The sequence below is a fragment of the Danio rerio genome, chromosome 19, assembly GCF_052040795.2.
Source record: "Danio rerio strain M-AB ecotype USA chromosome 19, GRCz13ab, whole genome shotgun sequence".
Classification (NCBI taxonomy): domain Eukaryota; kingdom Metazoa; phylum Chordata; class Actinopteri; order Cypriniformes; family Danionidae; genus Danio; species Danio rerio.
The window spans coordinates 11,198,982-11,213,492 of record NC_141039.2 but is presented as its reverse complement, the minus strand read 5'-3'; the positions used below and the strand labels follow the sequence as shown (position 1 = coordinate 11,213,492).

Below are 14,511 nucleotides of genomic sequence, written 5' to 3'. Positions count from 1 at the left end.
AGGAAGCTGAATCGATGTTCTTTCGCTTGCACTGCTCTTCGCACACTTTGCAGTTCAAAGAGAATACAACATACTCAACAAGCAGATGATGTGCCTGAAAACACAGAGAGCGGCGTGATCTCAAGGATACTGCGTGGCAGTAAAATAAAGAATGAAAAAAACACACTAAATGGTCAACTTTTGAAATAATTAGCACTAGCTTTTAAAGTAAAAATGTGCTCTTAAAAGGCGAATGATTGCGTGATGAAGTGTGACTCAGCATGTTCCAGAGAGTCTTGGTCTAAGATTTCTGTTGTTTTTATTGTGATCACTTTGAATTGTTAGATGTCATTACTCCCACACCACATATTGTTCAGAACATCTCTTGCACGTCATTTCTGTCCATTTATAATCTTCCTAGACGAAAAATTAAGTGCTTGCCGCTGCTGCCAGGCTTTCTCTATTAATGCTTTTTAATCTAGTCCACTTTGTATTTGGGACCGTTAGAATCACACCAGAGTAATCCACAAGGAAGACCATAAAAGAGGAGCACTCGTCTCCCATAATGTCCCCGCCTATTGATTTTCAGTTAATGCAATTCATTCAACATGTTTACAGTGTGTTTGCTGCATTGCAGCTGTCTGGCTCTATATGCTGCGAACAGAAATTCAACAATATAGACTTAATTTGATAGTTAGCAATTTGGGGAGACTCTGCAGGAACTTCACAGTAATAATATTTTATGATCGATGGGAGAAATAATTAGAATCACGCTGTGGAGGAAAGAACTAGCGAGCTTCTAAGAGAACAATGTAAATTCATATAATAATAGCATGAAATCTGTGCTTGTCTGAGCAGGTGCAGTGGACAGTGTTTTACTGAGAGCTATTTAAGATATGCATTTTGCTGTACAGTATGTGTTTTGCAGGACCCAAAAAGAGTCAACTGTAATTTGGGAGACTTTTATGTTTACAATTATAAAAATGCTTTATCGAATATGTCATTTTATTCCCAAATATTGCAATAACTTAATCAGAAAAGGATTGAAAACACTGCACTTCTCCAGAATGTGTGCCGTTCTTGCTAGTTGATGAGTGATGTTGCTAAATCTTGATCAGTTGTTCCTCATTGTAGTTTGCTTATTTGTTGTTGTAAGAGGCGAACACTTTAGAGGCTGTTAAATATATATAAAATTGACAGCTTCAACAATCTAAATAGGGCGAAGCAGTGGCGCAGTAGGTAGTGCTGTTGCCTCACACCAAGAAAGTCGCTGGGTCGCTGGTTCGAGCCTCGGCTCAGTTGGTGTTTCTGTGTGGAGTTTGCATGTTCTCCCTGCGTTGGGTTTCCCCCACAGTCCAAAGACATGCGGATGCGGTACAGGTGAATTGGGTTTGGCTAAATTGTCCGTAGTGTATGAGTGTGTGTGTGGATGTTTCCCAGAGATGGGTTGCGGCTGGACATTGGGTTGTGGGGACATTGCATTTTGTTTGGAAATAAAAATGCATCAGCTTTTTACAGCGCAATACTCATTACTCTTGAGTACTTTTGAAAGGGTTACTTTTTACTCTTTGAGTAATATTTAGTACAGATACCTTTACTTTACCTGCACTACACTTTTAGGCAAGTAATAGTACGATTAAGTATGATTTTTCACTACTCTTTCCATCACTGGTGATAAATAACAACTTTCATTTTGTGGTGAACTAATGCTTTTAGAATCTGACACTTTAAATGTCGAAGATTTTCAGTAGATGTTAAAAGTTCTTGAAACATCAATGCCAATCTGAAACCTGTTGTGTTTTAGTGTTAATTCACTTTTAACCACACTGACCAATGTTGTTTTTTTAACTCAAAAATGAGGTTTGCTGTGTGTTTAAACTACTTAAAATAAGCTGACACAACACAATTGTTTATTTTTTTGACTACTTAACTGTTTTAATTGTTTAATTGTTTAAAAGTTTAATCCACTTAAATTTGTAAAAACTATTAAGTTAACTTCATTCCTTCATGTTGTCCCAACACAAATCGATGATTGGAAAAATCAGACATTGCGATATTTTGTTTTGCTGCGATTATGGCAATATGAATAGAATTTTTATGAGTTGATTTGAATCGCTCTATTTGGGACGATTTTATTAATTTCGATTGATGACTGGGATCAAGTCTTTTTCTGTGCAGTGCATCTGCATAAACTAAAATGAATTACAATCATATATAAATATGACAAAGCAAAAATAAAAATGTTAAAAGCAATAAAAGTTGTTAATGTTTTTTCTGGGGAGTCTAACAATATTCAAATATAAAGATTGAGCAATCAAACATAAAATATCATGGTCATTATTGTATAAATAATTTATTCATTTTCGCCACAGCAGAATGAACCGCCAACTTATCCAGCATATGTTTTACACAGCGGATGCCCTTCCAACTACAACCCATCACTGGGAAATGTATAAATAATTGTATATATAAAAAATATTTAAAAATATCTTTTAATCTTAAATTAATAAACTAATAGTGCAATGATTATTGATGATACACACATAGTAATATCGATGCTCTGCTCGAACGATATATTGTTCAGACCTAATTGGGATGATTGTATAGGGGAGTGAAATATAAATGTATTTTTATGTAATCATATATATATATATATATATATATATATATATATATATATATATATATATATATATATATATATGTAGTCATAAATAAACACAATTAAGCAAATATTATAGTGAATAAACAGGGATTTATGGTTCTGCAGAGTCTAACAATGTTCGGTTACAAAAATCGATATGTAAACAATAATCAAATTTAAATTAACTATGCATAGCCTTCATCATATAAATTGTTCAATAAAATTTATATTTATTAAACTTCTTTATGATCTATTGAATTACTTTGAACTCTCTTAACCCTTTGACTGCCCCTTTACCAAACAGTTGACCGTGTTTTGACTGTTTTAAATAATGACTGTTAAAGTCATTTACAGAATAACTGTTTTAAATAATGGCTTACACTCACAGCATTGTTGGTTTACAAAAAAAATTAAAATTATCCTGTTGCACTACTACACTTGATTTTGGTATTATTTAAAATAAAAAACAAGAAAGTATGTTAAATAAGAATCTGTAATATTTTATGGCATACTTGAAGGTGATTTAGTATTTAAAAATGTTTTGTTTTGAATATTTCTTTTAATAAATTGGTCATACACTTTATATTTTCAGATTTTTTATAGTATATGTATTAAGTTTGGTACTTTTACCATAAACCGACATATCAATCATTTGGTAGAGGCTGATGTTTTAGAAATTATGGGATGGGTTGAAACAATTGCATTGAGCAAGTTAACTAGCGACATTAGGAGTTAAAAAATGCAATCCAAACATTTTTTTTTCTTGGTGGGGTGGTTAAAGGGTTAAAATGCTTACATATTGTAGTCACAGGACTTAAAAATACATGCATGTGATTAACTGTCTCTATTATGCTCAGGTTCTGCACAATTAAAGTCTCCACAAATGTTATGTGTTTAGATAATCCCAACTCAATATTGCATATCTAATGATGTGACGCACACATTGCGATATCAATGCTTAAACCAAGTATTGTGCACCCTCAATTAATATATTGTGCTTTTAACATGTATTATATCATGGGCACACACCTTTTAATGAACACAGAGAGTCAGGATCTTGATTTAACATCTCCTCCAAATGATAAGGGGCATTTAGACCCACATAGACCACAGAGTAAGCATTCTCTGCTGGCCTCACTAACACCACTTCCTACAGCAACCTCATTTTCCCAGGTGGTCTCTCATCTTGACCAGACTCAGCTCTGCTTAGCTTCCAGTTCGGGTTCACTGGAAATACGTGCCTTAGGGTACATTTTTGCGAAACGTGAATTACATTGCTCCGAGTATGTTTTGTTGCACTTTTTAGATGCATGTTACTTTTGTACACATCCACAAGAAGGCAAGGCTTGTTATACAGATTATCTAGCAAACGTCAGACCTAAACTTAACAGTGTTTTCAAAGCAGATGTAAGAGAAAAGTTCACTGTGACCACATTATTTTACCTTGATTTTACATTTCTTTTATGTCTTTTCTAGAACCCAAGCACTCTGCATCATTGGGCAAACTGACCATGGCAGAAAATTTATGCATATGGAGATATATAGGTGAGTAACATGTATTTGATTACAAATCATAGACATTGTGTTGTTTTTTTTCTAGTAATTGATGTTGTGTAAAGAAACAAATCATTTATTCATTGATTCTATGCCCCCATAATATTTCTTATGAGCTTGTGTCTCTAGGTAAGGCAAGACAAGTTTATTTTTATAGCACATTTCATTCACAATGGTAATTCAAAGTGCTTTACATAAACAAGAATTAAAGCCAAGATTTAAATTAAAAACAAATAAATAAAAATAATTAAAAACAGATTAAAATGTGTTAAAACATGTTTTAAAGAGCCCATATTATACATGAAATAGGGTCATATCTTGGTTGTAAGGGTCTCCAACAACAGTCTAATATGCATGCAAGGTCAAAAAACACTTTTATGGTCTTATAATCTGCATTTATTTTTACCTAATTATCCCAGCAACTCCCGTATGAATCGTCCAGTGATTCATTTGTTCCCAAACCCCTCCTTATCGCGAAGCTAATCTGCGCTGATTGGACCAATGACAGTCTGTTGCGATTGGTCGACTGCCTTCAGTGAGAGAGTGAAATGCCCAACAGCTAATCAGCAATATAAAAGTAATCACAGTTCATACACGCTCGATAGTGTAGGCGTGGATTTTAGCTGCCAGTGGGTCAATGTAAATAAAAACGATGGAGTTGAAAATGCCGACGACTAACTATTTTATTGAGCAAAAACTCCAAAAACTGTTGAGGAGATCTCCTAGCTTCTCACTCTGCTCTTTTCACAGACACACACACACACACACATATTGCCCTCGTCCTTGCGCGCTTAACACTTAAACACTTAACCCTCATACGGACGAAATGTGTGCGGACACACACACACAAACACACACACACACACCTCCGGACGACAGCGCGCGCACACACACACGCACGCACACACACACACACACACTACCCTCCTCCACGGAGCTCCGTAAACAAAGCAGCACACGTCGCGTTTTTAAGGTGGCTTTGCACCAGATATGAGAATAAAGCGAGTTAACCTGATACAGTACATGCTGTTACAAGTAACAAATCACAACTAAATACATTTGCAAGCTAGAGTAAACGAGGCAACTTTAATCCCACGTACTTACACTTGAGAAATGGAGGAAGAAACCTATCCTAACATGTCCATCAATAAGTTACTCTTTATTAATCCTTCCTTTAACAAACGCAGATGAAGTATTCTTTGTAGCATGTAGTTTCCAGAAGTTTCCAACTGCTTGGCTATAATGCTGAGGTTTCATCTTTGGGTAGAAACTCAATAATATCCATCTGCAGTGTGACTTCAATCGACCGGCATGTTTGTGTGTGTGTGTGTGTCTGGGTTTCTGCGTCAGAGGGCGGGGCCTCAGGTTTGAAATCTCCCGGGTTTGCGCGTGCACGTGAATAATTTGGTTTCGTTAGTACGTCATGGCGAAACACCTAATGACTCGGTATCAAGGCGACTCGTTTGTAGCACTATGAGTCGACTCTTTTATAGATGAATCAACAGTTTTAAACACTGTACTCTTACAGATTTAAGCTTTAGCTGGATACTTCACTTCACTTAGAGCTGTGTTACACACTACATGGAAGGGGATTTTCAAAAACTCCTAATATGGGCTCTTTAAAGGAAAGAAAAGAAAGACATAATAGTGCGATGTGGTGGCGTAGTGCAGTGCTCATTTAGTAAAGGCACAGCTAAACTGATGTGTTTTAAGTCTTGATTTGAATCTGCCTAATATTGGTGCACATCTGATCATTTCTGGAAGCTGATTTCTGCAGTGGAGGGCGCAGTAGCTGATGGCTAATTTACCCAATTTACTTGATCTTAATGATCTGTGTGATCTGTTATCTTTGTATTCAGTGAGCATATCTGTATTGTATTGAAGTCCTAGGCTATTTACTGATGTATAGACAAGTAGTAACAGTTTAAAATATATTCTGAATGTAACTGGGAGCCAGTGTAAAGACCTGAGGACAGTTGTGATGTGCTCTGATTTTCTGTTTCTGGTCAGAATCCTGGCCGCAGCGTTCTGGATGAGTCTTTTTGGTAAGGCCAGTGAGGAATCTATTACAGTAATCCACTCTGCTGCTGATAAAAGCATGAAGAAGTTTCTCTAAGTCCTCACTGGAAACAAAGCATCTAATTCTTGCAATGCTTTTGAGATGATGGCTGTTGTCAATAGCCGAGTTTTGATTAAACAGCATTACATGGCAAACATTTGAATGGTTTTATCAACAAAAAATGGATTTTCAATAACACTGATGTGAAAAACTGCAGAATCAGCATCAGTAAGAAGGCTTTCCAATACACGAATCATCTACATACACAAGTGGTTGTAAATTTTTATAAATTTCTTTCATCTGTTTAACCTAAAACAAGATATTGGGATTGATGTTGCAGCCATTGACATCAACAGTAGAAACAAACAAAATATTATGAAAGCCAAAGCTGCTGCTTTTCACCATTCTTCAGGATATCTTCCCTGGTTTTTAAAAGAAGAAATAAAATTAAACAAGTAAATGATGACAGTTTTAATTTTTTCCCTTTAATGACAATACTGTTAAAAAATGAAGAAATTTGCATGATCTAAATATTATGGAAATCCATTTGGTAAATTATATTAATTTTAATCCTAATTCAAACTGTCAGAATATTTCAGTTTTACTCTTTAAAATATTTAATAATAATAAAAAAAAATAATATCTGTAATCAAATGTTAACAATGTCATCTGCAGCCCATGCTCAAGCTGTCACATGGACATACCCAAGTGTGTATATAAAACGTATATTAATTTGGAAAATGTTTGCTTGGTCAGTGTCTGTCATGGTCTAATAATAAAGAGTACTGAGATGATAAATAAAAATTGCTTGCTTTATGAGCAAAAATCTGATTTTTTTAAATGGGATGAACATTTTATTATGTCAGATAAACACAAAAATGCCTAAATGCCTGTCAAATATTGAATATGCAAAGTTATGTCTTAAGTGAAAGTCTGCAGGGGAAAATAGATCAGTTTGTTGTATCTGTCTAAATGTCACAACAACCTAATAAATCTACTTAGATTTGTCAAACAATAAAAGCGAGGGCACTTCTTTAGATGATCGCTTGCAAATGATATATTTATGTATTATTCAAATAGACAAACTGCTCGTATTTTACTTCAATTTCTTATCCTAGTACACTGAAAACATTATTCATTGAATTGACATAATTTATTTAAGGGAACTGGTTGCAAACAATTTATATGGGCTGAAATTAAACAAACAAATTAAGTTGAACATTACTAAATCTAATTTGTTTAAATTCAGCCCAAATAAATAGTTTGCAACCAGTTACATTAAAGAAAAAATTCAATTCAATCAGTCAATTTTTCAGTGTATTTCTGAAGCAAGTATTTGTAGTTTGAAATACCGTATATGTGCCTTAGTCTTATTTTACCAAAATGAAATATGATCATGCCTTGATTATTTATTTATTTAGGATGGTATAAATTCTGACTTTGCTGAGACAAAAGTCTTGTCACTTAACAAAAATAATTTACAGTGTAGAATTTAAAAGCATGGTGCAGTGGAAAAAGGATTAATATTGTGTATGACTCTCATGAGCTTGACTTATTAATAAAGTCATCTGGATTGGCAAAGAAAGCCTTCTTGCAGGACTCCCAGTGTTCATCAATATTCCTTGGATTCATCTTCAATGCCTCTTTCATTTTACCCCAGACATGCTTAATAATGTTTATATCTGGTAACTGGGCTGACCAATCCTGCAGCACATTTACCTTCTTTGATGTGGAGGCTGAAATATAAGGAGGAGCGCTATGCTGCTGAAGAATTTGCCATCTCCTGTGGTTTGCAATGTAATGGGCAGCACAAATGTCTTGATACCTCAGACTGTTGGTGTTGCCATCCACCCTGCAGGTCTCTTGCATGCCCTGTTTCAGAATGTAACCCCAAACCATGATTTTTTCTTCACCAAACTTGACTGATTTCTGTGAGCATCTTGGGTCCATGCGGGTTCCAATAAGTCTTCTGCGGTATTTTTGATGATTGTGATGTCTACCTTCTGCCACGTTTCCAAATTATCAATTAGAAGTGGTCTTACAACTGGAATCGACAACAAGAATTTTGTCAGGTATTGTAGTGTAAACTAGTTTGAGACAGTAAAAATTGACAACAGTCCAGTCCAACATACAAGTCACTTCACAGATGATGGAGATAGTAGTGTGATTCCTGGAAGGAAATGAAACCACAGAGGTGAAATTCCCTCTAGCAATACATAATCAACTGTATGAGGCCGACGCACACCCGAGCAGGTCAGCTCTCCAGAGCCGGCACACACAATTCCGAATTCTCCGCAGATTTGCTTGAATTAAGATTCATAATATTTTCTACGAGCTGCTTCATTTGACAGCCAATTTACAGAACGTGGAGTCTATGAATGTCTAATGGCTCACACATGTTTCTTAGCTGTACCCACTGACCCACTTTAAAGATCACATTTTAATAGAGCGATGATAAGATATTGATCACGGAGTTGCCCTGCGAACAGAGGAACAAGGCAGGCGTTGGCGAAACGTGTCGTTTTAATAAACTCCAATGGAAGGAACTGTAAAACGCTGTCAACGCGCCGGTGGAGAAGCTGCGAGTGTGACGAGAGCTCCCATCAAACCATCACTGTACTCTCTTCACAAGATATCTGTGCTGTTATCTGATAATGACAAAGGATATCGGCCCATCAATCACGCCTCAGATGCCTCCAGCAACTGTCAGAGAGAGAGAGAGACTGGGTGAGAGAGAGAGAGTCTGGGAGGGGGGAAAAGCATTCTTGGGGACGGTGAGATGAGAGATGGAGGTGACACATGCATGATTACGTTCTGCTCAGTTCCAGTCCCCTCACGCAGCTACGGCCAGTCGGCCCTGCGAGGAGATGGAGACGTACTCGAATCGCAGGTGCACGGAGGTAGATGCTAATGAATCCGTTCCAGCATGATGTTAATTAAGATTAATGAGGGGAAAAGGCCTGGGAGCGAACAGTGTCCAACAATAGAAATATCCTGTGAATCATGTGAATAACCATGTGTGTAAAAAAAGGAGGCTGAGGCAGATAGTTTACGCCGACTCTAAATAAGTGTAGAAAATGACGATGGAACACGCCGGAACAGGGTTTAAAAGGAATGTGTTGCTCAAAAATGACAGTCATGTTGTTATTGACTCACACTCACCCGCATGCTGTTGTTTTTTTCTGTCACAAAATAATTTTTGGAGGTATGAATTTCAAATGTGGCATATACAGTTCATGTGGCATATACTGTGGCAGATTCATGAGCCCTCCACAGTTATTAGCCTCCCCATATATTTTACCCTAATTTTTGTTTAATGTAGAGATTTTTTTCAACCCATTTATAAAGAAATAGATTTCATTTAATGATAAATAGTTTTAATAACTCATTTCTAATAACTGATTATTTTTATCTGTCATGATGACAGTCCAAAAAATTTTACTAGATATTTTTCAAGACACCACTGTTTAGCTTAAAATGCTATTTAAAGGCTTAACTAGGTTCACTGGGCAAGTTAGGGTAATTAAGCAAGTTTTTGTGTAATGATGACAATCGGAAAACAATATATAGCTGAAGGGGGCTAATGATTTTGAGCTTAAAATGGTTAAAAATAAATAAAAAGGATTTTATTGTAGCCAAAATAAAACAAACAAAATAACTTTCTCAAGAAGAAAAAATATTATAGGAAATACTGTGAGAAATTCCTTGCTCTGTTAAACATTTTTTGGGAAATTTTTGAAAAAGAAAATAACAGGATGGCTAATAACTTTGATTTTAACTGCATATTTTATGTTTTATTATGTTTAGAAATGTGTTGAAAAACATTTCTCTCCGTTAAACAGAAATTGGGGGAATTAATCTAGATTAAAATGGCTCGTTTGAACTCTGCCAAAGGCATTCAGAATATGTGTGCTAGCCAAATAATAAGTATTTGAGAGCGGGTTTCTCAAGCCAGGTGGCGCATTAGACTAGGGTCTTATCTCCTGTTTTCAAAATGCATCACAAACTGCTTGAGAAACTGTTCTACTATGGTAATTGGTGATGAAAATAAATGATGTTCAATAAGATGTACTTGTGGTTACTGTTTATTCAGTTAAACATGAATTTTGAACTGTAGGCCTACATGAGCTAGAAACAGCGATTTTTGATTACCTTAATCCGACTAAAGTCATAATCGAGTTTAGACGTGGAGTGTGCATATATTACTGGCATTATTGAAGTAAACAACGCAATCAGACTATAACTGTCACGTAGGACTTTTCGCCATATTTTCCCACAAGATCCACACACGCAGATGTCAGTAAAGGACCACACACACACACACACACACACACACACACACACACACACACACACATCAAGAAAAGCTGAAGTTTTTTTCTTTCCCTTTGGCATGCATTATTAAATTCCATAACACTCTCACATGTTCTTACTCCTTATTTGCGCTAATACCCCAGTTTGTCACAGAAGCATGAATGAAATGTTCATGAGTGAAAGTGAAACTGCTGAACTGCAGTTAAAGTCAGGCATCCTGCTGATTTGATTCAGAAGGGCATTTTTTTGCCAGTAGGCTTACAGTAGGTATACATCCGTGCTAAAATATCAAAGTGAAAATCACCATAGCTTGCATAGAATAGACCCAGCTCCCAACTTAACTTTGAGAATAGATTAATGGCGATATTTTTTTTTTTTTGTGCAATAAGAGTCTTGCGTTAACGCAGCACGATAACGGCCCACCACACATATATATATATATATATATATATATATATATATATATATATATATATGTGTGTATATGTATGTGTATATATATATATATATATATATATATATATATATATATATATGATTCAGTTGAACATTGTTTTATGCACTTCTAGAATAATTTTAAAAATACAAGGACGGAAACATAGCTAGAGTAGGTCTGTGCTGGTAGAGTCACTGAATAACACTAAAGGATAAATCTGGTACCTTTTTGTTTTAAGTTGAATACAGATAATATATCATTTGAAAAAATTAAGTTTTTGTTTTAGCAAATCCACCAGAAGCCGCTGTGTATGCGCTTTTGAGATCTCAGATTTATCTCACAAGTGCATTCTTGCCGGCTGTTCTTGCGTAACTCCACCAGAGGCCACTGTTGACTGATTGACTGACTGACTGACTGACTGACCGATCAACTTACTCACCCTCCTTCTTCCCTCAACCCAACCGATAGTGTTTTCAAAGCACCAATTGACCAGCGCCCACCCGCTTTACTAAACCCAACCCATTGTGTTTTCAAAACCAATCCAGAAAAAGAAAACCCCTTGCCTGATTTTTACCACATTTTCAGATTTTACCACATTCTCACCCCCTTACTTTCTTGTTTATTAATTTTTTTTGGCTTTTGTTTTTGTCTTACTACCATCCAGGTCAAAAGTCTGCCGACGTACATAACAAGCCACTGGACAAACTGGTCTGAAAAGCCATTCACACTGAGGTAAGCAGTCAGCTGGTAAGCGCAAACAGGAACGGGGTCAGACCGCCTTGTAGCATCATTTTAAAGATGAAATGCAGCCATACATAGCTCTGACTATAATTCATGATCCCCAGAATTGTACAGGGCTACGTTTTCAGAATGATCCTATGTTGAAAAAACTATTACAAACTAGTATTTAGCCATCAAAAAGTTTAAATAAAATATAAATGGATTAGATTACAAACTTCAATAACAAAATGACTAAAACAACATTTTAAATGAAAATTTTATTAATATCTAATTCACAATATGGATACATGACAGTGAATGTTTATTTTTTGCTTACAAAGAAACAAAGAGGAAAGTTAAGCTGAACTTGGCAGAAACTGTGAATGACAGATGCCTGAAAGACCTGATTAGATTTGAAAATCCAATTTTAGATTGGCCTCAGAAATTGTATACGTGTATGTTTTTTATCACTGGCAGCCGCTAAAATGGACTCTGAGGAAAATGACTTCTCACTGAAGGGGTGAGCTGAGGGAAGGGCTGTTGCTTTGAATATGAATTATTTCATTTAGGTATTCTGGCACTAACTGGCACTCCCCTAAGTACTGTAATCAATATAATGAATTGAATATGCTTTGACAAAACACACAGCGGAGTGGTGACTAGACATTTCATGCATCCTTGTAATAGGACCATTTCAGGGAATTTACTGCAGCAGTTTCCTTCTGTTGTGCGTGGTCAACAGTTCACTACGCAAAATAACCTTTGAGTGCTGTGCTGTTCTTTATTCAAAGAGGCGATATCATGAAAAGCAATATTTACATTGCACTTTTGAATTAAAAGATGGCAATGATGTACCACAATGCAGAGATTCTTCTCCCATCCCACACAGCTTATTATCCCACATCCCACAGAACATATTATTGTTATGATGTTTTAAACCACATGCATACAGAAATTGACCATGCTTATGTACATGTAAACAATAGGGCTGCACAATATATCATTTCAGCATCGATATTACAATGTGATCACTCACAAAAGTCACATCGTGAGTATATGCAATGTTGAGTTTGTATTATAATTTTGTCATTTGCTTTTATTTTAATAATTATTTTTTTGTGATTTAAGTTTTTATTGATTTTACATGTGAGTGGTCACAGCATCTTTACAATTTTCCTTCAATAAACAAAACAAGATCCACTCCTCAACCCAAACCCCCCTAGTCCACCCAGAAAAACACCCACCCCATGCCCTTGCGGTGCCAAAGTCTATGCCATCCCACAATAGCATTGCAATCAAGACAAATAACAGTAAAAAAAAATGAGGGGGCTAATAATTCTATTTTCAACTGCATATATATATACAGTATATTGAAGTCAGAATTATTAGCGCCCAAATTTATTTTTTTCACTAATTTCTGTTTAATGAAGGGAAGATTGTTTCAGCACATTTCTAAACATAATAGTTTTAAAAACTTATTTCTAATAACAGATTTATTTTATCTTTGACATGATGACAGTAAATAATATTTTACTTGATATTTTTCAATACACTTCTATACAGCTTAAAGTGACATTTAAAGGCTTAACTAGGTTAATAAGGTGAACTAGGCAGGTTAGGCAAGTTATTGTATAATGATGGTTTGTTCTGTAGATTATCAAAAAAAAAAAAAAAATTAGCTTAAAGGGCCTAATAATTTTGTCCCAAAAAAGGTTTTTAAAAAATGAATAACTGCTTTTATTCTAGCCGAAATAAAACAAATAAGACTTTCTTCCGAAGAAAAAATATTATTAGACATACTGTGAAAATTTCCTTGCTCTGTTAAAAATAATTTGGGAAATATTAAAAAAAATCAAAATCAAAAGGGGGCTAATAATTCTGACTTCAACTGTATGTATATATATATATATATATATATATATATATATATATATATATATATATATATATATATATATATATATATATATATATATATATATATATTTTTTTTACATAAAATAAATAAATAAAATCTAAAAACATAATGCCATAGCTAAATAAAAGTCCAATTCAACACAGTGATTTGATTACCCCAATACGATGGTCAAGTTAAAGTTAATGCTACTTACTTGTAGGCTAAAAATTCTACATATATTGCTGAACAACAAATATTGTAGCAGAATGTAATGTATGCTTGTGAGGATTACACCTGCTTTTGCATGTACGAGTTCACTGCAACAATAATGCAGAAAGTTTTTTTTTAAACAATTTATTTGTTGAATTTGAACAAATTAAATTTAGTAATGTTCAACTTAATTTGTTTGTTTAAAGTGAGCACAAATAAATCATTTACAATCACTTTACTTAAAAAGATTTAGTAAAACCACACTGTAAAACCTAAAAAAAGTTGAGGTAACTTAAACCGTTTGAAGAAACTGATTGCAACAACCAATTTAAGTTCAAAAACTAATCCTGAGTACTGTGAATTTAATCCATTTGAGTAAATGAAGATATTTGAGCACAGTAAAACGCAATAAATGAAGAGGACTCAAACCAACTGAGTACTGTAAAACCCAATAAGTTAAGGCAACTTAAACCGTTGAGGAAACCGATTGCTACAAACAATTTTAGTTAAAAAAACCCTAATCTATACGAGTACTGTGAGTTGTTTAAGTTGAAGCAAAAAGGCATTTAATTAACTCATTACATTCAACACTGAGTTCAAAACTTTTTTCAAATTAGTAGAATTAACTTTCAGTCAAGTCTGAGTTAACTACACTCATTTCATTTGATAAAGTTGACTGTTGGGCTTTACAGTGCAGG

General features: G+C 34.9%; 1 protein-coding gene across 7 annotated transcripts in view; it reads left to right on the top strand.

Annotated features, from left to right (window-relative positions):
• The window catches only part of grin2da (glutamate receptor, ionotropic, N-methyl D-aspartate 2D, a), a 257,377-nt gene that overhangs the window by 54,675 nt on the left and 188,191 nt on the right, over nucleotides 1-14,511 (top strand). For all 7 annotated transcript variants that reach the window (XM_087295417.1, XM_087295425.1, XM_087295420.1 and 4 more), the window contains 2 exons: nucleotides 4,100-4,168; nucleotides 11,651-11,718. The gene's annotated coding sequence lies outside the window, so the exon portion shown is untranslated. The remainder of the gene's footprint in view (nucleotides 1-4,099; nucleotides 4,169-11,650; nucleotides 11,719-14,511) is intronic.